The sequence below is a fragment of the Sminthopsis crassicaudata genome, chromosome 5, assembly GCF_048593235.1.
Source record: "Sminthopsis crassicaudata isolate SCR6 chromosome 5, ASM4859323v1, whole genome shotgun sequence".
Taxonomy (NCBI): Eukaryota; Metazoa; Chordata; class Mammalia; order Dasyuromorphia; family Dasyuridae; genus Sminthopsis; species Sminthopsis crassicaudata.
In genome coordinates, this window is record NC_133621.1 from 291249271 (window position 1) to 291275002 (window position 25732).

Sequence of the window (25732 nt, forward strand, 5' to 3'; positions counted from 1 at the left end):
AGTGGCCGCAGGAGGCGATCGCCTGCTTCTCTGCTCTGCCGGAAAGGACATGGCCCCGGGACTCGGGGTTAAGGGCTTCTCCATGGGCAGTAGTTGTGTGTGCGTGTGTGTGTGTGTGTGTGTGTGTGTGTGTGTGTGTGTGTGTGTGTGTGTGTGTTTTCCTCCCTTCTTTATGTCTTTGGGGGATCATTAGGAGAGAAAGGCCCAGCAGTGGGATTCCGTGGCGGAGTAGAAGGGGGCTAGACCTCCTCCCGCTCCGTAGCTGTCCATCGGGAGAGCCGGAGTGCTTCTTTGACCGGGGTGGGGAGACCCCCTGATGAAAGAAGCAGACACCCCACTCCAGACCCGGTGTCAAATGAGAGGAGGAAGTACCTGACCGCCGGGAGAAAGGGGTGGAACTGGAGGCAGGAGAATGGTACCCAGAATTCCCAAGGCTGGGGGCGTCTTCCTCTGCCCCCAATCCGAAGTCTTCTCACCTAGCCTCGGGGAAGCCGCTGGGAACAGGTACGGGGAGAAGAGGTGGAAGCCCGGCTCCTGCTTCTCCCCATCGTCCTACAATTGTTCAGGACTCAGGATAGGAGCAGAGTCCTGGGACCCAGGGGTGGTCTCTGTTTTGATGATGACCTCGCCGCTAGGCCTCTCTCTACCCTCAAGACTGCCCGAAAGGGATGGAGATCTCCCTCCTTATTCCACTCCGCTCCGAGGCTCTTTGGAATAAAGTTACTCCCTTTTCTATCTGGGCCTTTGGAAGCCAGGGACCTCCAGGTGTGCCGCTCCTGAGAGATTATCTCAGAGCACTTGTGAGCCCCGGGACATCAGGCGGGAATCCTTTCCAGTCCCTTCTCCTAAAGAGGAAAGCAAACACACCTTAAGAGTCAGACAACCGAACTTTGGAGAATGAGTCACTCCAGTACTCAACAGCCCTGATTCCGATGCTCTGATTTCCAGCCCAACAGGTAGCAGAGCCCGAGGAGACGTTGAATGGCTGACCCGTTCCCTGGGGCCCCTGCTTTTTTTTCTCCTGCCCAGCCCTTGCTTAATCCATTTTTCACACTTCCAAGTCGCCTTTCTCCAGTACCACCAGTTTGCTTTCCTAATTGGAAGGAGCTGCAATCTCATTTCCTTCCAGGAAAATAAATGGTGTTTAGCTATTCTCCTCCCCTCCCTCCTTTCCCCTTAATGTGTGCCTGTTACACTTAAGCAGCTGCAACCTTGTGTTGTCTGTTTGCATGCGTGGACGTGAATAGACACCAAGCTTCGCTATCCGTGGACCTGGAAGAGACCGTGATCCCGGAGTTTCTTGTCACTACCCGCTCACTAAGCTATCCTCTCTGACTAGACAGTTGTTCTTGGCCGGTCATTTGCCCAGGACCACTGGACATCTGATCCAGCCCTGGAAAAAGGCTGCTTTTTTCATTTGGATATTTTTAGCCTTCTGTCACCAAACTGCAGTGGTATTAGGTATCCTCCCCCAGCCTGGTGGTCGGTGGTTGTAAAATACTCAGAGGGGTTTTAAAAATGGATCTCAGTCACATTCCGGCAGCCAGACAATTCTGGAGTGGAGTGTGGTTTTTCCAGAGGTAAAAAGAGGAATTCATCGGAGACAGGACAGACAGGGACACGCTAAGACACATTGGAGCCGCCAGTGACCATGTGACTGACCCCTCCCTGGGTTGTGGGGGGTAGTTGGCATCCTTCTGACACTGTCTTTGTTTATGCAAATCCTGCACTAAGTAAAAAAAAAGCATTTGCTAACAAAGCTTTTGGCTTGATCTGAAGAGGATTTCAAGCCTCTTCACATTTTACTGTTGTGGTCTCTTTCTGCCTTAAAACTCTTTAGAAAAATGTGATCACTGTTTATTGTGTGGAGATGTTTTGGATAGTGTGGCTATAATATGTCAGTGTGTTGGTAGGATGGCACTGAAATAATACTTTTCATTGATTTCCTCGTGTATCTGGGTGCATGTGATGGGGTTCATTTGAGAGAAGCATTTCCTGAAATCTACCCTGAGAAATAACTATAAAACACTTCCCCCCTCAACCATCCGAGCCTTTCAACAAATCAAAGGAGGCGGCATTGTACAATGGAAACTGATGTGTCCCATTTTTAAAACACCTACTGTGTGGTGAAAAAAAAATGTTGATCTGGAGTTAGGACTGAGGTTCAGATCTGGGATCTAGTTGATTTTGGAGAAATCAGGGAGAAATCAGTAACCTGCCTGAACTTCAGTTTCTTTCTTTCTTTCTTTCTTTCTTTCTTTCTTTCTTTCTTTCTTTCTTTCTTTCTTTCTTTCTTTCTTTCTTTCTTTCTTTCTTTCTTTCTTTCTTTCTTTCTTTCTTTCTTCTTTCTTTCTTTCTTTCTTTCTTTCTTTCTTTCTTTCTTCTTTCTTTCTTTCTTTCTTTCTTTCTTCTTCTTCTTCTTTCTTTCTTTCTTTCTTTCTTTCTCTTTCTTTCTTTCTTTCTTTCTTTCTTTCTTTCTTTCTTTCTTTCTTTCTTCCTTCCTTCCTTCCTTCCTTCCTTCCTTCCTTCCTTCCTTCCTTTCTTTCTTCCTTCCTTCCTTCCTTCCTTCCTTCCTTCTTCCTTCCTTCCTTCCTTCCTCCTTCCTTCCTTCTTCTTCTGCATGAGTAATTTAAAATTTTTTTTATAACATTATCCCTTGTATTAATTTTTCCAAATTATCCATTCCCTCTCTCCACTCCCTCCCCTAGATGACAGGCAATCCCATACATTTTACATGTGTTACAATATAACCTAGATACAATATATGTGTGTAAATACCATTTTCTTGTTGCACATTAAGTATTAGATTCCAAAGGTATAAGTAACCTGGGTAGATAGACAGTAGTGCAAACAGTTTACATTCACTTCCCAGTTGAACTTCAGTTTCTTCATGTGTAGAAAGAGGGGAGGGGGTTAGACTAGATTTAAGTACTTTGCACCCTAATGCAGGTAGTCCTGCAATTTCTTTTGGCTGGAACATTCCCGGTGTGGACGGTCTGTCCAACAGCACTGATCCTAACCTTGAAGAAAATCCTGAGGGTCACTTGAGAGACCCAATAGTTATATGGCCTGTAGGCAGGGTTTATCACTGTCTGAAGCCAACATAACTTAAGGGGAAAACTTTTTGGAGGAGGGCATTTTATATATATCTCTGTGTGTGTGTGTGTGTGTGTGTGTGTGTGTGTGTGTGTATAAACTTTGATTAACTCCTATAACTAGAATTAGAAGGGGCCTGGGAAGCAGTTTAGTCCAATCCCTTCATTTTGCAGATGGGGAAACTGAGGCAGGTTAACCAGGCAGGTTACATAACTTGTCTAGGACCAACTGGTGATGTGGATAGAGTGCTGGGCCTGGAGTCAGGAACATTAGTCTTCCAGAGTTCAGATCTGACGTCAAACACAGGTGACTGGGGAAGTCACTTACTCTTGTTTGCCTCAGTTCCCTCATCTGTCAAATGAACCACCTAAGGAAATGTTGAACCACTTCATTATGTTTGCCAAGAAAACCCCCAAATGGAAGAGTTCAGACATGACATGGCAACTCAGTAACAGCAGCAACAGAGGTATAGCTGGTACATATTTGAGGCTGAATTTGAACTCGTATCCTTCCCACCTGAAGTCTAGAACTCAGTCCCCTTTGGCTTTTTTAAAGACTGTCTCCATCCCAAAGGAGCACTCCTTGATTGATTTGACTTTCCTAATTAGTGGCATTTATACAGTTCTAGTGTTAAGACTTAGATATCTTAAAATACCATACAGAATCTTCTCCACCGTATTGGATACTTGTATTTCAATCTTCTTGCAACTTGAAAGAGTAATCAGTTTGGCAGGGGGTGGGTGTAGAGCTCTGCTCTGGAGTCAGATCACTTACTTTCTAGTTATCCTTGAGAAAATAATTTCATTTCTCTGATCCTCACTTTCCTCAAATGTAAATAAGGGGGCTTCGAGTATATGGCCTCTAAGGTTTCTTTCAGCTCAATAGACATATGAATTCTATAAGGTAGAATGTTTGTTGCTGATGATTCAGTGTGCATTTGTGCTTGCTTGTGGATAATTAGCTTTAAATTAACAAATAGATACTTATCTTCTAAGTGTAGAAAATAAGTAACCAATAATGATTTACAATCAGACAAACAGTAGATCCCAAATGGAAACAGAGAATCAAGGTGGAAGGAGTAAATTTAGATCTGGGTTTGAACCTTTAGGAAAAGATCCTCTCTGTGCCTGAGTCCCCCCACTTGTAAAATGAAGGGATTAGAATATGGCTGGCTCTAGACCTAAGATTCTATAATAAATTACTTTACTTCTTTGATTCCCCCACTTGTAAAATGAAGGGATTAGTATAGATGGCTTCTAAAGCTGGCTCTAGACTAGGATCCTGTAATAAATGACCTCTTTTGACCTCAGTTTTCTCACTTATAAAATGAAGGGCTGATTCTAGAACTAGGATCTTCTAACAAGTTATTTCACTTCTTTGGGTCTTAGGTTTCTTACCTGCAAAATAAAGAAGGTTGAGTTAATGGGATCTCTAAGATCCTTTGAAGTTCTGGAAGTATGATCTTCTTCCATTACCATCTTTTGCCAGGAGAGTGCAGATAAATAGCCGTAGGGGGAATCTCATGTATGCTATATTAGCTTCAGGCAGGCACAGGATGCCCACTACCCAGGGACTTTGTAAACATGATGCCAGAGGCACAGTATCTCATACCGGGAGAAGCTCAGACAGAATGTTAGTTATCAGGTAGAATCATAGGATTTCCCAACTGATGCTGTAACAACATTTCAGGTGTGCATGTTGCCTGCAGGCTTACAAAGTCTGTTCCTCATAATAAGCCTGGGAGTGTCATTGCAATGTAGCAGAGAGGGCTGGATTTAGACTCATGAACATCAGCTTCACAGCTCAACTACCTGTGTGGCCCAGGACAGGGGCTTAACTTCTCTGGGCCTTCAGTTTCCCCTAATTTAAAATAAGGAATTGAACTTGCTCATCTCTAAGGTTCCAGTAAATGAATTTGGTATTTGTTGAGGTATCTTTAAGTGCCAGACACTGTGCTAACTATTGGGGATACAAAGAAGGGCAAAAACATTTTCTATTCTCCAGGAGCTGTATTTTGACACAATCTTTTCAGGAATGAATTGGGGACACTCTCAGAGGAGAGGCATTGGCATTAAGGGAAGCTGGGAAAAGGCTTTGGGCAGAAGGTGGGACTTCAGCTGAGACTTGAAGGAAGTTAGGATGGATGATGGAGAGAACATTTCAGATAGTGGGGTGTGTGTGTGTGTGTGTGTGTGTGTGTGTGTGTGTGTGTGTGTGTGTGTGTAATGGCAAGAAGGGAGTGGAAAAGACCAATTTATACAGGGCTTCCTACTCTAAATCTGTGATCTTAAAATCAAGTAACACATTTTTTCCAGATGAGGAAACAGAAACAGGCCTTCCACAGAACAGGCACTTGAAAGATACAGATTAAATGAATGAGCCAGGGTATGAAAGGACCAAATGACCTCTGAAGGCTTCAGAGCCCTAGTATTTAGGATTCTCAGTGGTCTGCCAAGGTCACTCTGAGCCTGTGCGTAAAATCTTGTTGAATTCAGTGAAAATTTAAGCAGTCTCTCTGTGGTCTCTGCCTATCAAGATATCTGCTTATAGTTTATGCCTTACATTAAAGTATCATACATTGTGTGGATGGTGAAGAATACTAAGATAAGCTGTGGTTTGTTTTTGTTTTTTTATAGATTCATTGAATTTTAGCACTTTAGGAAGGGCCACAGAAGCGATAGTATTACAGGTCCTCAAGAAGGGACTCAAAAAAAACTCCTAATTCAATCCATTCAGTTTTACAAATAAGTAAACTGAGGCATAGAGAGGGAAAATGACTTAAGGTAATAGCACCACAAATCTAGAGCTGTGAGATACCTCAGACGATATCTAGAGTAACTCTCATTTTACAAATGAGGAAACTGAGGCCAGATAAGGGATTTCCTTAGGATCACAGAAGTAGAATTTCTATTGTACTGAATCCAACTCCCTTCTCAATTGATGAATTCTTTCTCCAATATCCCAGCAAATGGTAACCTAGTCTCTCCTTGAACATCCTCCCTCTTCCCATCTCTCCCTCCCCAAAAAAGTGACTGGGGAAAAAACCATCTTCAGAGCTAGCCAGTTTTATTGATTTTTGGAAAACCTTTATGCTTAGGAAGTTTTTCCTTTGATTGAGCCTACTCTGCCTCCTGGTAGCTTTCCATAGATGGATTCCCTTTCCTCTGTTCAATTACTTGAATGGTATCATATCTACTGAACAGAATTTAGTTGCAGATATTGTCTACCTATAGAAGAAGGCAGAAAGTAGGCAGCCTTTTTTTTAAGGATCTTCCTTTTTGTGGGGCTCAGTGGGATTTCACTTTATATATGGAAGCCAAAGCTCCTACAACAGAAACTGTAAATGGAGACAGCAGACTTCCTTTAATACCACTGACTCTCTCTCTGATCCCCTTCTCCCTCATAATTTATATTCCCTTTATTTCATGTTTCCTGGACAAAGGGATGATGTTCTGCTTTATGAAGACTTACCCTGGTGCAATTTTTCCATTCCATTTTCATTTGGCCAGATTACTGATAAAGTATCTATGATTTTATTTTTCTTTTTTAAGTAAAGGAAAGGTATTTTTGTGATTAGCATTAAGCACTTTTTAGAAAGATCTGAAGTGTTTTATAGCCACAGACTTTCTGGAAATGTGGATCCTTATATTTGTCTTTTTCCTTTTTTAAATTTTTTTTTTTTTTTTTTTTTTTTGCTGAGGGAATTGGGGTTAAGTGACTTGCCCAGGGTCCCACAGCTAGGAAGTATTAAGTATCTTCGATTAGATTTGAACTCAGATCCTCCTGACTTCAGGGTTGGTGCTCTATCCACTGGGCCACCTAGCTCCCCCTGCCTTTTGTTTTTCTTTAAAAAAAAAAATCAACATGGCTTTTTATCTTTTTTCTTTCTATATAAAGTTCACTTTAAATACTCCTCCCCATTTTCCCATAGAAAAAAAAACAATATAAAAGCAGGGACTGTTGCTGATTTTTAACTTCAGAATTTCCTTTGTCTACAAGGGTAGCAGATTTTAAACATAATTTGCAGTCTCAAACTCTAGAACTAGAAAGTGCCATAAAGAACATCTAATCTAACCCCTTTACTGAACTAACCCCATTTTACAGATGAGAAAACTGAGGCCCACAGAAATTGTGACTTGTGCTAGATTACACTGTGTTGAAGTTGGTATTCTCTGACTCCAAATACAAGTGTATTGTTTTTTTTTTTTTCCCTGTGAAGTTAGGAAGGAAGGAAGGAAGAAAGGAAGGAAGGAAGGAAGGAAGGAAGGAAGGAAGGAAGGAAAGAAGGAAGGAAGGAAGGAAGGAAGGAAGGAAGGAAGGAAGGAAGGAAGGAAGGAAGGAAGGAAAAGAAAAATGGGAAAGAGACATGAGGGGAATGAAGGGGTAGGACTCAAATGTGAGATGTTAATTTAACAGTAGTAGTTGTGTTTATGGAATAGACAAACAATCCCTCAAAGTCTAAGGAAGGATTGACATTTGGAAGAAGAAAAATATTTTAGTCTTTGTAGAAATGAATAGCAGAAGGGCAGATCTTGATTTAATGTAAAGAAACTCTTTAGGGTGGCTAGGTGGAACAGTTAGAAAGAGCACCAGCCCTGAAGTCAGGAAGACCCTAGTTCAAATCTGGCCTCAGACACTTAAAACTATCTGTGTGACCCTGGACAAGTCACTTAATCCCAGTTGCCTCTCACACACACAAATGAAGAAAGACCTTCTAATGATGAATGCTAGCCACAGATAGAATGGGAGCTAGCAGATTCCACATCACAGGAAGTTTACAAGAAGACACCGGATGATCATGGAAAGGGGTTATTGCATTTCAGATTCCTCTTCAGCAATTTGTTTGACCTAAATGGTCTGGGATGTTGCTTCCAGCTCTGAATTTCTGAGCTTCTCTGTGCTTAGAATCACAAACCAATTTGGGTTGAGCCTGGTTTCATAGCTTAATTAGAATGAGAAGTAGGTCCACTCAATGCTGTTTCCTTTCACTGCCAACTCTTTCTTTTAAAAATGGGCTTTATTATGGAGATTATTTCTTAATAATTCTTAATAATAAATAATTGATTAAAAAGTAGTGCAGCCTGGACTATCTTGGGGTTGAAAGGTATATAATCTTAGAGCTAGAAGGATTTTAGATGATCTAGTCCAAGCTTCTCATTTTACAAATAAAGAAACAGGCATGGGGAGGTTGGGTTCATTCTTTGAGTAGCAACGGCAGCTTGACAGGTCATTCTAGTTATCAGGCAGAGTAGTTAATGTCACCTTGAACCATTTATAACTAAGGGATCTCAGTGGTTTCTAATCCAACCTCCTAAATTTTCAGTCAGTAAAACAGTGAAATGACAGCTCATACATGGAGTAAATTTATAAGGAAGAATTTGAACTCCGGTATTCTGACTTCTGAGCCTAGATTCCTTCCTCTATACTATGGTACCTCTCAATAAAATTGATTTTTATAAATTTCTTTGTTTAAAAAACAAATAACATCTTCCACCTACCTTGTTTATTAAAACAAAACAAAACACCTTTAAGCTTCTTTTGACTTGAATTAAATCAATATTAGGTCTTAAACAGCTATTTTCTCTTCATCTTCCTTTTAAATAAAAATCTGCAGTGTTTCCATTCAAAATCAGCTTTACAAGTTTCTTTCCCTAAAAGAATCCTGGTGAGAGGAGGTATAATTTCATTCTGTACAGAAATCTATACTATATTCAACATCTATAGCCTCCACTTTTCTAGAGAAAGGAGGGAATGCTTCATAGTTCTGAGATTCTTACCAGTCCTGGCTATCAAAGCCTAGATTCCCTTGAGAGGATGAATCCTTCTGGATAGCAGAGCTTCCCCACACAGCCTAGGTTTAACCTTTGAAGTATCAGAACTTGAATTTTAAGTGCTTTCAAAAAAACTTAATTGAAATCATTCCAAAATCTTTTTATTAACCTATTTAAAAACTTATATTTCCAAAATACAGGGTAGATATCTTATCATACCCAGTAGGAATGTCCTATGCCTTCTAGGGCTCCAAGGTATATTATGGTAGTTGTGCCTGGCACATAAATGCTTCTTGACTTGACTTTTTACTATAGCTTTTTATTTACCAGATATATGCATAGGTAATTTTTCAGCATTGACCCTTGCAAAACCTTTTGTACCAATTTTCCCCTCCTTCCCCCAAACCCCCAGATGGCAGGTTGACCAATATATGTTAAATATGTTAAGTATATTTGACTTGACTTTTGATTGCCACTACCCAAATTACCACTTAGATTTCTTTCTCTCTCCCTCCTTTTCTCTCTTTCTCTTTCCCTTCTTCTCTCCCTCCCTCTCCCTTCCTTTCCCTCCCTTTTCCTTCCTCTTTCTCTTTCCCTCCTTCCCTTCCTCTTTCTCTCTCCCTCTCTCCTTCTCTGTCTCTGTCTCTGTCTCTCTCTCTGTCTCTGTCTCTCTCTCTCTCTCTCTCTCTCTCTCTCTCTCTCTCTCTCTCTGTCTCTCTCTCTCTGTCTCTCTCTCTCTGTCTCTCTCTCTCTCTCTTTCTCTCTCTCCCTCTCTCTCTCTCTCTCTCCTTCTTTCCCTCCCTGTTCACCTACTCTCCAACATTTTCATCAGAGGTACTCATCTCCTATATCAATACCTCCTGCTTCTTCTCATGCTTTCATCCTAAATAAGTCCTTCCAAGCTCCATTTTTCTGTTGCTTCTCAGAAACATAACTATGGATATTGAGTCCAGGGCCAATACTTCAAACTTCATTGAGCCAGAGAGAGTGGTAGGTACATGGGGAAGGGGAGAGGAGTGCATATGACATTTTCTCGTTTTATCATCGAGGTAATTCTTGCTAACTAGGCCCCAAACTATGCTGTTTCTGTGCTTCAGGAAGCCTAAAAGTATTGTTAGCACTCTCTAAGCACCTTGGGGAAAGGGCTTGGAGATCCTATTCTAGTTTTGGCTCTTATTCTTCTCTTTATATCTATTGTTATTTCTCACTCGTTTTTTTCCTGCCATGTGTTAGGTTTCATTCACAAACAATTAGAGATGTGCAGCCTATCAGAACATTTTTTTGATTAGTCTCAACAGGTGACACATAATCTATTCCCCTTGACTCCGTTTCTTCATGTGTAAAATGAGGTATTTGGAAAGCTGGAACATCTTCAGTTGTTATTTCAACGATTGATTGTGTTTGCGTGGGATAAAAAACAAAGGGTATGTCTGGTTTGGAAAAGAGAAGGCTCAGTGGGAGCAGAGAAGCTGGGTTCAAGTACCCAAGAGTTATCATATAAAAGAGAGATTGGCTATGTTCCATTTGGCCCCAGAGGGCAGAACCCAGAGCAGAAGTAGGTAGAAGTAGCAAAGAGATTCATTTAGGTTGGATGTCAGAAAGCTTCCTAAAGATGACCACTGGCTAAAAGTAGAATGGGAGATCTTGAAAGATGGTGGGCTCTGTCTTAAAAGATGTCAAGTAGAAGGCTGGATGACCATTTGTCCAAGTTCTGTTAGAGTTTACTTTTGGCTATATGTTAAATTAGCTGGCCTCTAACTCCAATCCTAGGATCATACTTTGAGAACTGGAAGGAATCTTAGAAGATATATAGCATAACCCCTTCATTTTGCTGATCGTCAGTCATTGTCAATCATGTCCATCTCTCTATGACATCATTTGTGCTTTTCTTGGCAGAGATACTGGCGGAGCTGGGCATTTTCATTTTCCAACTCATTTTACAAATGAGGAAACTGAATCACACAAGGTTAAGTGACTTGCCCAGGCTCACACAGCTAGGAAGTCTCTGAGTTCAGATTTGAGCTCAGGAAGATGGGTCTTCTTAACCCCCAAGCTCAATGCTCTATGTACTATGATGCCACCTAGCTGCTCTTCATTTCACAGATGAGGAAATTGAAATTCAGAGAAGAGAATGACTTGTCCAAGTATGGGTCTTGCTGATGGTAAATCCTCAAAAGCATGACTTGAATTCAGGTCCTTTGGCTCTAAGTCTTCTTTCTCCTAAAAAAGTCTCCTAAAAAAGGCTCTCCTAATATCACATAACTTACAAGGAGGAAGAGCAGGAGTATCTTTGAAATCAAGTCTTCTTGACTTCCAAATTCATCACTTTTCACTGTTTTGTTTTTCTTTTTTCTTTTTGGCAATTAGGGTTAAGTGACTTGCCCAGGATCACACAGCTAGGAAGTATTAAGAGGATGGATTTGAACTCAGGTCCTCAGACTTCAGGGCCGGTGCTCTATCCACTGTGCCAACTAGTTGCCCCAACTTTTCACTATTTTATACCCTTGTTTGAATGAAACTGTTTTTAATTCTCAACAAAATCCAATCAAACTTGAATTCTCTGTCTCTGTGTCTCTATCTTTGTCTCACTTTTTTCTCTATTTCTTTCTGTGTTTCTCTTTGTCTCTCCTTCTCTGTAGATGGAAGTTTTGCTGGATGAGGCTGACCTCTCTTCTGTTGACACATTAATAGCTCAGTTCTGTATGAACCAGCCCTGTGAAGAATAGCTCAGCATTAATCCCCTGCCTCCCTGCTAAGGATTTCTCCATCACTGTAGCATTTTACAAAATCACATATATATTAGATAGAAAGCATCTTCATGCTGAATGAAAAGGTTCTGCCTCTTTTAATTAAATACATAATTATTCCTCTGACCCCTATTACATTCAAAATGTGAAACATTCAAAATACAACCAAAAGGGGCATGAGTCAATGCAGGATTTGGAATGAAATTGGGAGGCCATGGACCTGGCTTAGGAGTCTTAGTTTGAGGCATCCCCAGACTTGCTGCATTGTTCTTATTTTCTAGCACGCTGTTTTAAAGAAAGAAAGGGTTTTCTTGGTAAAGATACCAGGCTGGTTTGCCTTTTCCTTCTCCTGGTCATTTTCCAGTATTTATGTCTGAGTCAGGGGCTATTATCTCATTATTGGTTCTAGATCATGGATCTGAAGGGGGAGGGGAGGAGCCCAGAGATCATCTAGTTTAATTTTCTCCATTTAATAGAGGAGAAGATTGAAACCTGGGGTGGTAAAGTAACATGTATAGTAGTTTAGTATGCTCTAAATTACTTACGATCATAGATAAAGAGCTAGAATACACTTTGGAGATTATCTCATCTGACTCTACTCTGTTTACAGATAAGAAAACTGGGGTCTAGTTTATTTGATTTGTTGATTTGTGAATTGATTTGTCAAAAGTTTTATAAGTAGTGAATACAGATTGACTGTTTATCTTATCACAGTTTGGGGCACATTCCCCAAAAGGGAAATGGTCTCTGATTCTCTTATATTCACTCACCTTCCATTTAAAAAAAAAAAAAAAAAAAAAAGAAGGAAGAAGAAAGGGAGAGAAAGAAGAAAAAAAAAGAAAGGAGGAAAAGGAGGAAGAAAGGAGGTAAAGAAAAAAGGAAAGGAAAGGGAGGAAGGAAAGGAAAAGGAGGGAAGGAGGAAGGAAGGAAGAAAGAAAAGCACAATTTTTGGTATTATGATTTTGAATAAGAAGAGACCTGGGTTTGAATACCATCTCTAATACTTAGTATTCATGTAACTCTGGATACATAAATTTATCTCCAAGCCTTAATTTCTCTATCTGTAAAATAGAGATGATAATACCTATAGGACTGTTCTCACAAGTTTCGTGTGAGAATTCATCAAGATACTGTTGGCAGAGTGCTTTGAAAAGCATGAAAAATTATGTATAATTTTTTTCATACTGTTGTAGCTGAAGGGATAGTAGAAGGGTGTTTAATTTTACCATACCCAGAGCACAAGGAAACCTGAGCTGAAAACATGATTTTTTAAAAACTTGCCAGAACTAGGTTTTTACTGGCCCACATGATAAAACACAGCCTGTACATCTACCTTGTGATCCAAGGGTTATCACGCTCATTTTACAGATTAGAAAGACTGAGGCTACCTTGGAACCAGTTAATAGCCATGTTAGGAAGAGAACCTATTCCTGGATCTTGTCCCCTCTCCATGTCTTACCCCAGCCTGGCTCCTAGCATCCCTCAAAGCCTTACTTAAATTCTATCTCCCTCATATTAATCCAGCCAGAAGGAATCTCTTTCAATTCTGAACATTACTCCTTTTGCTGTGATACTATTATAATTGATTATATACTTGTCTACTTGCCTGCAAGCTTTATCAAGGGAAGAACTATGTCTTCTATCTTCTTAGTATTTCCTACAAAAGAAATCTTGTACAAAGTAGGCAATCAATTAATATTTGTTGAATGGTTCCTTGAGAGTCTTATTAGGTTAAATTTTGGTACTGCATTTAAAAAAATATTCCCTCCAATTACAAATAAAACAATTTTAACCCTAATTTTTAAAAATCTTGAGCTCCCAGTTGTCTCCCTCACTCTTCCCCTTCCCCGTGACAATAAGCAATTTGATATAGATTATAAATCACCACAGATTTGTAGAAACATTGACAAGGTGAAGGGTTGGGAGGAAAATGGACACCCTTTTGTTCATGGCTCAAAGGCACTAAACATGATTTTATGCTGAAGAGAAAGCTTGAATAGGGGTGGACTGTGCAAGGTTGGAGCAGTTCTGAGATGAGAGCTGAATTTAAGCATTTGGACAACTATCACTTAGAAAAGAGCTTCTGTGTATCCTGTTTGAACCTGGAGAAGCAAACTAGAAAAGATGAGGATTGGGGTACAGTGAAGATGTAAAGACAGCCTGGATATCTGGAAGCACTTCCTTAGCAAACATAGCTGTCCCAACTTGCCCTAAGAGGCAGTGCCTTCCCCTAAGCTGGAGATCTTCCAGGGTAGGCTGGTGAGACCACCTGTTGGCAAGTTGGAGACGTGACATTCTGAATGCTTCATTTTGGTGCTTGTCCCCAATCCCTTCCACACAGTAGACACTTAATTGATGTTTATCTCCTTGAAAAACTCTTTCTACATTATACCTTCCAGGTGGCCATTTAGTCGCACCTCAGAGCTACTGATGTTTCTGACTTTTTGGGACCCCCTGTGGGATTTTCTTGGTAAAGATACCAGATTGATTCGCCTTTGCCTTTTCCAAGTTATTCTCCAGATGAGGAAACTGAGGCAAAAAGGATTAAGTGGCTTGCCCAGGGTCACAGAAATAGTAAGAGGCCAGATTTGAACTCAGAAAAGTTAGTTTTCCTGATTCCAGGTTTGGTGCTCTATTCAATTGCCACCTGGCTACCCACTAAAGTACACTGGACCAATCACTCAAACCGTTCTGCATCTCTTAAAGGAGAGAGTTGAGCTAGATGGCTTCCCCTCCCAGTTCTAGATCTAGGATTGCCTGATGGACATGGACCCTACTCCCAGGGAGGCAGTCCATTTTAATGGATAGTGAAATGGAAAGACCATGGGAATAATTGAAAAGACACATTTACTCCACATTTCCTCTCTGCCTAGCATTGTGCTAAGTGCTGGGGATAGAGAAATCGGAGGCAATCATTTCTCTGAATAAACTCACACTCCAGTTGAGGGGCACAATACATAAAAGCACCAGAGTTCATAAGAATTTGTTAAGTGCCTACTATGCGCCAGCCACTGTGCACTGGAGTCTTGCCCAGCTTTTGTCAGAATGATTTCAATATTAAATTCTGTTTTCTTAGTTTACTTTGGGTGCCCTCATGAGTTCGCTTCTCCTAGCATCTTTTTAGGGAACTTTAGACTTTTCTTAAAGGTAATAAAACAAGAAAAAGAAGCTCCCCCTCCTCCATTAGGCTGGGTGTTCACATTAACATTCTCGATGGCAATCATGGAAGGGTAAGATAGCAAAAAGGACCACCTGAGATGGAGAGTGGAGACAGCCCAGGGGGATGAGAATGTCTCAGCTTCCAGTGAGTTCCTGGGTCCCTGGACCTGCAGCTCTGACTGCAGATGAAATTCCAAAAGGAAGGCTGGGAGTTTAGAGCCTGGAATATGCAGGAAACTCCTTCTTCCTGGCCAGTGGGAGGGGAGGGGAGGGCACCTGAAGAAAGAAACTTGGCTTCTCTTCTGGGCCTTTTGCCTGGAGTTTGGCCACCATTGTCTGGGGCTAAAGCATGTTGCCTCGGGTCATCTTCATATCAAAGGGTCCCATCTTTTTGTGTTGCCCTGTTGGACTGTGGGAGAGCCCACGAGTTAATTGTTGAGCCCTCAAACAGCACAAATGGGCCGGCTGCAGGGGTTTCTATTCACTTCTCCAGCCCATTGTGTTCCCACTGAAATCAGAAAGTTCTGTTCTTTTTTCCCTTTTAGGCTCCACTGCAACACTTGACACTGATTTAAAAAGAGCTGATTTATTAAAATATATACCTCCTTTTCATGTGGTCTGATCTCCCCCACACACACACTCTTTCCTAAACTGAAGGGGAAGCAGGATGGGGGTAGTGGATACAGATCCAGCCTAGAACCCAGAATGCCCAGTGGTTAGAGCTGGACCTGGAGTGAGGAAGAACTGAATTCAAATGCTGACTGCTTATGAGCTGTTATCCTTTGGGAAGTCACTCCAACCTCTGTCTGCCTCAGTTTCCTTATCTGTAAAATAGGGATAATTATAATACCTACCTCTCAGATAGGCAGATCAAATGAGATAATATTTGTGAAGTGCTTTGTGAATCTTCAAATGCCATGTCCTACTTACTACTACTATTACTTCTACTACTTCTACTATTACTACTATCACTACTACTACTTTTTAAATTAATTTTATAATTATAACTTTTTTTTTGACAGCATATATGCCTGGGTAATTTTTTACAACATTATCCCTTGTACTCACTTCTGTTCCGAATTTTCCCCTCCTTCTCTTCACCCTCTCCCTTAGATAACAGGCAGTCCCATACATGTTAAATGTATTACTATTACTACTACTGCTGCTGCTACTGCTACTACTATTAATACTACAACTACTATTACTGCTGCTACTGCTACTACTATTAATACTACAACTACTATTACTACTACTACTACAACTACTATTATCACTTCTACTACTACTATTACTATCACTACCACTACTAGTACTAGTACTACTGTTAGTACCACACCACCACTACTACTACTATTACTATTCTATTACTACTACTACTATTATCACCACCACCACTACTATTTATCACCCCCACCAACACTACTACTACTATCACTACTAGTACTAGTACCACTACTAGTATTACTACCACTACTAGTGCTACTACTAGTACCACCACCATTATTAGTACTAGTACTACTACTATCACTACCACTACTAGTACTGCTGCTATCACCACTACTATTATTACTATTACAACCACCACCACTACCATCAACACCACTTATTATTAGGTTCTTGCCTAAAGGCAAGTTGAGACTGCCTTTGTAACCCTGAGTAAATAATTGGTGGTCTCTGGATCTAGGCTTTCTTATTTGTGAAAGGAGTACTAGATGGCCTTAGAGGTTCCTCTGGATGGCCTTAGAGGCGCCTCTGGACCTAAGGCCCTGTTCTTCTCTCTGTGTCCAGTTAAATTGGAGTAGGAGTGTTTGGATCTTCTTGAAGAAGTGGTTCCAGAGAGAATTCCTTTATTCAAAAATTCATTCCACGATTCTTTGCTTCCAATGCCTAAGAAAGCAAGTAGAGATTTAAAAATAAACACCAGTCCCATGGTAAGTGAGTACATGTCTGCATAAAGAGAGCAAAGGGAAGGGAAGGATGTTGTGTTCTCAAACACTTCCTTCCCTCCCCCGCCTCTCACTACCCCTCCCTGCTTCTTTTATTTTCAGAGGAAATAAACCATGAATAGATTAAGAGCATTTTGCTGTCGGCTCATCAGCCTTGTGTGTCACTATTGGATTCAAACATGGCAAAAAAAAACATGGAGAGACAGTATGGTTTAGTGGAAACTGTATTGGCCTGGAGAATGAAAGCTAAAAATCCCATCCAATTCAACGTGTACTTATTAAACACCAACTATGTGCCAGGCCTTGTACTTAAAAAACAGAAAAAATATTTAAGATAGTTCCTGCCCTTGAGAAGTTTGTAGCCTACCGGTCCAGAATGTGGTATGACTTTCTTGGGCAACAATGGACAAGTTCCTTCACATCTTATCACGTTGTCTTATGTCTAAAATGAAAGAGTTGAATTAAATATTCCTTCAGATTAGTTCTCATTCCAATCATTCACTGAGACTTCCTTCAAATCAAAAATATTTAGGTTTCAGAATAATAAAAACTAATCACAGAGGGTAGTTCTTGTCCTTATGGCTAACAGTAGTAGGCTTCTTTCTAATTCTAATATATGAATATTTACTGTATGTGCAACCTATTTGGATAGATAAGAGTGGTGGGATTGGTATTTAATGAAAATCAGTGTAAAATCCTACATATTAGTTAAAAGATAAACTGAACAAATAAAAGATAAGAGATATCAAGAGTACCACGTGCCCCTCTATCTTCCCTCATGACTATAGATCCAACTCAGATCTTGGGGAGGGGTGTCCTATAACAAAGTTGTGGCTAGTCTAGAATAAAGAAGTTGAGAGCTCTATGGAGCTATGAGCTGAACAGATCATTTATGGAGTATCAAATTAAGATTTGGGCAATGAATTTTAGGTAGTATTTTAGATTTAGACCAGTGAAAGACTGTAAGAAGATTGAAAACTCCATCAAATTGGTTGAAGGAATTAGGAATGTTAATCCTGGAGAGAGGAAAAAAAAAAGATAAAACGAGTAGGATGATTTTTTGGTCTTTGCAAAGTAACCACATAGATGACCCTCAGTAAATGTTTGCTTAATTATATGAAATATATGAAGGGCTTTTCTATGGAAGAGGGATTAGTTTCATTCTATGTAGCCACAGAGGACAGAAAGAAAAGCTGGAGCTAAAAGTTTGAAAGTCTGAAGGTTTAGTTTGAAGAATTCCCTAAAGAGAATATGAAAGGCATAGGTAAGGGGGAGCAAGCATTTTTAAATACCTACTGTATACCAAGCACTGTGCTAAATGCTTTGGAAATATCTTGTTTGATTCTCATAGCAACCCTGAAAGATAGTGGTTAAATGAGTGATTCTCATTTAAATGTTGAGTAAACTGAGGCAGACTGAGGCTAAATGACTTATTTGCCCAGGATCACATAGCTAGTATCTCAAGCCAGAATTTCTTGACTGCATGCCCAGAGCATTAGCACTATCTACTGCACTATCTAGATACCACCTTTTTTCTTTGTGAGGTTCAAGATTTACTTTGGAGCCATAATAGCTGTGTGACCCTTGACATTTCATCTAACCTCTCAATGCCTCCAGATAGTAGCATGGAAATAAGTTTCAGAATAAATGCTGAGTTTGGTAAAAACAAACTTTTAAAGATTAAAACTATAAGTGAAATGGGGAAGTAGTGCTGGGGAAGTAGTGCATTTTCCATCACTGGAACTCTTCACATAGAGGCTGAATGGGATTCTTGTAGAAAGGATTCTGGTTGGGTTTGGGCTTTTAGTGAATCCAAAGATTCATTGACTTGATCATATTTAAGCATTTGCCAAATTATTTTTTTCTTGAAGGTGTATCAGGATATGAGGTTGTAGGATCATATCACTGGATCTAGGAGGGACTTCAGAGGTCAGTTCTTCCAATCTTTCTTTTACAGATGGGGAGACTGAGGCAAACTGTGTTGAGTTTTTTGTCCAAATCATGCAGGTGATGATGGAGAATAGCGGGGATTTGAATCCAGGTCCCATGACTTCAAAGAGAGTGGTCTTTCCATAAGCAAAGCTTTACTTCATTCTATTATCTCCTGCATAAAATAAAAATGTCCAGCGGGCAGAAAAGTTCTTAGGGAGACTGGTATGAGATGTAGGGCCCAGGGAACAGAAAATAAGTTTCTAAAGAACTTCCCCAACTTAGATTCACTTCAACCATTTCCCTGAGAAAAGTGAAATTCAACAGAATTAATACTTTCTTGCCCAGTAGGTTAACACTTAAACTAATCCCTGCTAATGGGCTGCTAATCTGATTAACGCCTCTACCCTAGGGGAAAAACTGGGCCCAGAGTGAAAGGGATTTAGGACTGTGAGTTTTACTATGGAGCTCCGTATGAGAGAGAGAGCCCCAATAGCTCCAGTTATGAACCGCATTGGGCAATCATGTTGTTATTATTCAGTCAGGTCCAACTCTGTGATTTCTTTTGGGGTTTTCTTGGCCAAGATATTGGAATGGTTTGCCATTTTCTTTTCCAACTCATTTTACAGATTACATTTGACATATTTATAGGAAACTGAGGTAAACAGGGTTAAATGACCTGCTCAGGGTCACACACTAATAAGTATCTGAGGCCAGATTTGAACTCAATAAGATGAGTTCCTACTTCCAGGCTCAGGGCTCTATCTATTGTGCCACTGAATGGATCCTAGATTTAGAGATGGAAGTCACCTTAGAGGCTAAAAAGTCCAAGCTCCTCATTTTACAGATAGGGAAAGTGAAGGCCAGAATGGGGGACTGGCTCCTAAAGGCAACAAGTAAGTAAAATTTGAACTCGGGTCCTTCTGTTTCTTCAAGTTGCCTACAGAGGAGAGTGGGTAGGGAAAATAATTGGAAAGGAGGCTGGAAATGAAATACATTTCATTCGTGGTGTGTGTGTGTGTGTGTGTGTGTGTGTGTGTGTGTGTGTGTGTGTGTGTGTGTAATTTCAAAAACAATTTACTCTTAAATATAAAATGAGAAAAGGAAGAAAAAAAAAAAGGACATCGCCACATATACAACAGACCATTAGAAAGAATTCGATATAAAACAATAAATTTCCATTTCAAGGAAACCTAAATAATTGGCCCCCAGGGGACCAATATCTTCTCTACCAGCCTGGGCAGTAAAACAAATAAACAAACAAACAGACAAACTGATAGATAGATAGACAGACAGACAGATAGGTAAAATGAAGAAAAAGAAAGAAAGAAAGAAAGAAAGAAAGAAAGAAAGAAAGAAAGAAAGAAAGAAAGAAAGAAAGAAAGAAAGAAAGAAAGAAAGAAAGAAAGAAAGAAAGAAAGGAAGGAAGGAAGGAAGGAAGGAAGGAAGGAAGGAAGGAAGGAAGGAAGGAAGGAAGGAAGGAAGGAAGGAAGGAAGGAAGGAAGGAAGGAAGAGATGGGTCCTGACTTTTTAAAGAATATTTGCCTTTGTACTTTATTTAGAGAATTCTTTACTCTTTTCATTTAGATCCAATGGAGAAACTCGGTAATTTAGAATAAAATAGATTTGACTCCTATTTCTTAGTTACTTGCCTGGGGTGGATGTGAGTATCCCCCTCAACCTCCCCCTCCCCCCATGCATCTGGAAAGGACTCTAGATACTCTCAAATTCAATCCCCTTATTTATAGATACTAATAATAGGTATTTCTCCCATGTATTCTTTCATTTGATTCTCCCAGAACTCTATGATAATAACTTATTATGACAATAGCATTTATGGAGTGCTTTAAGATGTATAAATCACTTTACAGATATTTTCTCATCATATCTGGGAGGTCAGTGCTATTGTCATTGCTAGTTTTCCTCTCTTTGGAGGTCTCAGCAGCTAAAACAGGATAGCAGTTTGCTAGGGATGTTTTGGAAGGAATCATCAAATTGGATTCAATGGCTTTTGAGGTTAGTCAGTTAGTCAACAAGCACTTATTAAGTACTTATTAAATACTGGGGATAAAATAAAAGGTGAAAAAGTCCTTTCTCTCAAATAAAAATGCATGCATTTGGGAGATGGAGTCTTTTGTGGGAGGAACAGCAAGGTGGCCAACACCACTGCAGAATATTTGCAGGAAAGGTGGAGGAAGGCAAGTTGTGGGGAGCTTTAATTACCAAAGGCCTTTATATTTGATCCTGGAAATTAAAAAAGGGAACAACTGGTGTTTAGTGAGTAGGAGAGTGAAATGGACTAGACCTGTACTTTAGGGAAAAATTAGCTTTGGCAGCTGTGTGATAGATGGGCTAAAGAGAAACAGAGACCAAATGGAGGGAGAACCATTGGAATTGATTGAATATAGTGTGTGCCATAATTCTTCCAAAGTCTGAATTTCGGTGTTTCTGTGAGGCTGGATGACCATCTTTTAGAAATGTTGGGAAATTGATTCCTGCTTGATAGGAAAGTCAAAATGGATAACCTCTAAGGTCTGCATTCATGCTTTTTCTGTGACCAAGGACTAAATTATTCCAATGCACCAGTGGATTAAAAGAAAAGAAAACAAACAAAAATCAAAGAAAAAGTCTCTGACTTTGAGGACTTCTACTTTCTACTGACTAATGAAATAACACTCCTTAGTAGGAGTAGTAGTAGGAGTAGTAGTAGTAGGAGTAATAGTTGTAGTAGTAGTAGTAGTAGTAGTTGTAGTAGTAGTAGTAGTAATAGTAGTAGTAGTAGTAGTAGTAGTAGTAGTAGTAGTAGTAGTAGTAGTAGTAGTAGTAATAGTAGTAGTAGTAGTAGTAGTAGTAGTAGTAGTAGTATATGGTAGTGCTATATATGTCCCTTTATGGTCTTTTTGTCTCCTTCACCTCTGCCCCTTTCCCTGCTGGTATTCTGCCTCTAGCTGCCATGGAATCTCCCTCTCCTCTTCACTGGTACTATTCCGGGAAACTAGAAAACCTAACCAAGGAGAAGACCTTCAAATCTTCTGTGACAGCCCCTTGGAGTCCTTTTTGGCCCACGGCTGAAGCTGCTCCAAGGGTAAGGCAGTGTGGAACCATAATTCTTTAGGTGCCTCTGAAACCTTCAAGTTTAAATAAGAGTTAGAAGTCTAACTTGTCCCCATAAAGTCATTTGGTGGGCAGGGCTTTTACTCTGACCCTTTCATTTCATGGATGAGGAAACAGGCAAAAAGAAGGTGCCCAAGGTCATAGAGTGAATAGCAGAGCCAGGTTTGGAAGCCAGATCCTTTAACTACAGAGTGAATGCTTTTATTCTACTGTGTACACTTTTATTTTAAAACAATTTAAAGAATACATAACCAACACCTTTGGTTATTTTGTAAGAAATAAGCAATGTTAGGGTGGAGGTAATTCCCTTATCTTCCCCTATCTTCAGAAAACCCTTACTTTATCCTTTCATCCCTGCAATCATTTTCTATTTCTTCTGCCCTTTGTGGCTAACCTTTGAGAAAACCATCTGCAATAGATGTCTCTTCTTTTTTCTTGTGAACCTATTACAATTTTTTTTTGATATCATCATTTCATTGAAACTATTTTCTCCAAAGTTACCAGTGGATTGTGGAATCCAGTGGCCTTTTCTCAATCCTCATTGTCCTCTGTCTCTCTGCTAATCTATACTATTGATCACTTTTTTTATACTTCCTTCTCTCTAGGTTTCAGAACAGCACTTTCTCCTGTTTCTCCCTCTACCTATCTGATATCTCTTTTTTAGTCTCCTTTGCTTGTATTCTCATCCAGGCCATGTCCACTAATGGTGGATTTTCCACAAAACTGTCCTGGACCTTCTTCTCTTCTTCCTCTCTTCTGTTTCATTTGGTGATCTCATCAGTTCCTGTGGATTTAATCATCATCTCTGTACTGATGATTCTCAAAGCAGCTTATCCAGTTCTAATCTCCGTTAATCTCCAGACTTGCATCTTCAACTGCCTTTCAGTCATTTCAAACTAGATGTCCAGTAGATAGTGTAAATGTACAAAGTTGGACTTGTTATCTCTCCCTCTAAACTCTGTTACTGTAGAGAGCAAAACCATCCTCCCCCGCCCCTGAGTCTCCAAGTTTGAAATCTCAGTTCTTCCTCCTCTCTTCACCATCTCTCATTCCCTGTATCCAATCTGTTGCCAAGGTTTATTGTTTTCACTTTTGTAGCACCACGTCATTTCTGAAACTATCATCATCTGGGTGAATATCCTTATCACTTTATACTGAAATGTATATGCAGGCAATAGCCTGCCTCAAGTCTCCCCTTATCATGTCATCTCCAAATATCACCTCCCAGGAGCAAATAATAAAAAATCCTCTATTTGGCATTTAAAGCCCTTCGTAACTCTAAGGCCCACCTTAACCTCCACTGCCTAACTGGTCAGAGAATTGGACTCCATGGATGGTGAAGGTTTTTCAGGTTCTAGATGTAGACACTTGTAGTTGAGCAGGTGAATTCTGGGGAGGTCTTGAATATAGGTTTAATGACTCCTTGATGGTCATATAAGGCTCAGAGATGGAATCTGAACTGAGGTCTCTTTGCCTCTTGGCAGTTAGGTAGCACAGTGGTTAGTGTTCCAGGTTTAAGAATCAGGAGGCCCTTAGTTTCCTCATCTGTAAAATGAGCTGAAGAAGGAAAGAGCAAACCACTGGTATCTTTGCCAAGAAAACCCCAAACAGGGTCATGAAACTTCCTGCCTCTAAGCTTAGCAGCCTTCAAGCATAATTCGTTTTTAAAGGAATTTTTTTTTAATTGTGGAAGAACCTGGGCTGGAAATCGTTTGACTATGGGCCATTTGTGCTCACTTATGACTTCTTTAGGCCCAAGTTCCTTTATCTGAAAGTGAGAGAGTGGATCAGATCTGTCTATGCTCCCTCCCAGCTCTTAATCTTAAGAGTACATGCCAGGCAAGGAGCGTATGCTGGATCATAGATGAGAGAAATGAGACATCAGGAGGTTGTTAGGGTATAGGATAATGATAATGAGCACCTACACCAGAATGAAAGCTAGACTGGAAAGGGGACACATGCAAGATAGATTGCCCGAGTACAACCAGCCACATTTTTCCCTTTGAGTGTGAAATGTACTTGTGATTAGTCTTCATGCAAAATGTCATCTTTAGGCCTCGAACTTTTTTGTCTTCCATGAAAAAAAAACTCTTGTCTGTCTGAGTGGAAAGGAGAAATTTAGGTTGTAGATTGCACACGTACCCTTGGGCTCACTAATTCCTTCCAGCCCACACACATTCACACTCACACACATATATTCACATTCACTCTCATACTCACATTCATATGTACACATACTTGCACACACACATATATTCACATTCACTCTCATACTCACACTCATATGTACACATACTTGCACATACACATTCACACACATATATTCACATTCACACTCATATGTACACATACTTGCACACACACATTCACACTCACACACATATTCACATTCACTCTCATACTCACACTCATATGTACACATACTTGCACACACACATTCACACTCACACACATATTCACATTCACTCTCATACACTCATATGTACACATACTTGCACACACACATTCACACTCACACATCCACATCCAACACAGTATCTCTCTTATCTTGGCTTAATGTAGGTCAGCTTCTGGATGTGGTTGAAGCTTGAAACTCTGCTGGGTGATGAGAGAGCATGGAGAAATCAGAATTCATGCCCAGTCATGAGGCATTGGTGAAGCATTTGCTATGGGCCAGGTGCTGTATAAGTGCTGGGGATACAAAGAAAGGCAAAAGTCAGTCTGTTCTTAGTCTAATATAGGAGACAACAATGCAGACTATGGACACACAAGACAGAATGAATGAAAGGAAATCACAGAGCAAAGGCACTATCATTAAGAGGATTAGAAAAGGCTTCCTATAGAAGGGAAGATTTGGGTTGGGAGTTAAAGGAAGGCAGCAGGGCAACTAGGTTGCTCAGTGGATAGAGTCCTGGCTCTGGGGTCAGGAAAACCTGAATTCACATTCTGCCTTGAACACTTAGTAGCTATGTGACCTTGGGCAAATCCCTTTACCCTGTCTGCCTCAATTTCCTCATCTATACAATGAGCTGGGTTTAAAAAAAAAAGACAAATCACTCCATTGTCTTTGCTAAGAAAACTCCAAATGGGGTCACAGAGAATTGGAAATGACTGAGCAACAGCAACAACAAAAGGAAGCCAAGGGAAGAGAAAAAGAGAGGGGGGGGGAGGAAGGAGGGGGAAAAGGAGAGGGAGAGGGAGACAGGAAAGACAGGCAGATAGAGACAGACAAACACAGAGAGAGAAACAGACAGACATAGAGTGGGAGACAGACAGAGACAGACAGAGAGACAGAGACAGACAGAAAGGCAGAGACAGAGAGTGAGTGCACATTCTAGACAAGAGGGACAGCCAATGAAAAAATACATGGTCTCTGGAGATGGAGTGTCTTAGAGGAGTGTCTTGGAGGAGAACAGTGAGCTACCAATGTCACCAGATCAAAGAGTACATGGTAGTGAGATATAAGAAGATTGTAAAGTCAGAGAGGAGTAATTCTCAAAAACTTTGAATACCAAGCAGAGGATTTTATAGTTGATCCTGAATATAACAGGGAAGCACTGGACTTAGGGGAGTGACATGGTCAGAGCCATAACTCTGGGAAGATCACTTTGACAGCCGAGTGGAGATTGGACTGGGTGGAAAGAGACTTCAGCCTGCAGCTGTTGCAGTTGTCCATACATGAATCAATTCCAGGGTGGTGGCAGTTACAGGAAAGTAGGAAACATATCTGAAGGATGTTATGAAGGTCAAATTGTCAGATACTGTGGCAACAGGAAGAGACAGAGACAGAGAATGACAGACAGAGAGAAAGAGACAGAAAGACAGAGAGACAGAGACAGAGAGAGACAGACAGGGAGAGAGAAAGAGACAGAAAGACAGAGACAGAGAATGACAGACAGAGAGAAAGAGACAGAAAGAGACAGAAAGACAGAGAGACAGAGACAGAGAGAGACAGACAGGGAGAGAGAAA

At 40.4% G+C, this 25732-nt stretch overlaps 1 protein-coding gene across 1 annotated transcript in view; it reads left to right on the plus strand.

Annotated features, from left to right (window-relative positions):
- CHST11 (carbohydrate sulfotransferase 11) overlaps positions 1 to 25732 on the plus strand; it is a 322041-nt gene that overhangs the window by 915 nt on the left and 295394 nt on the right.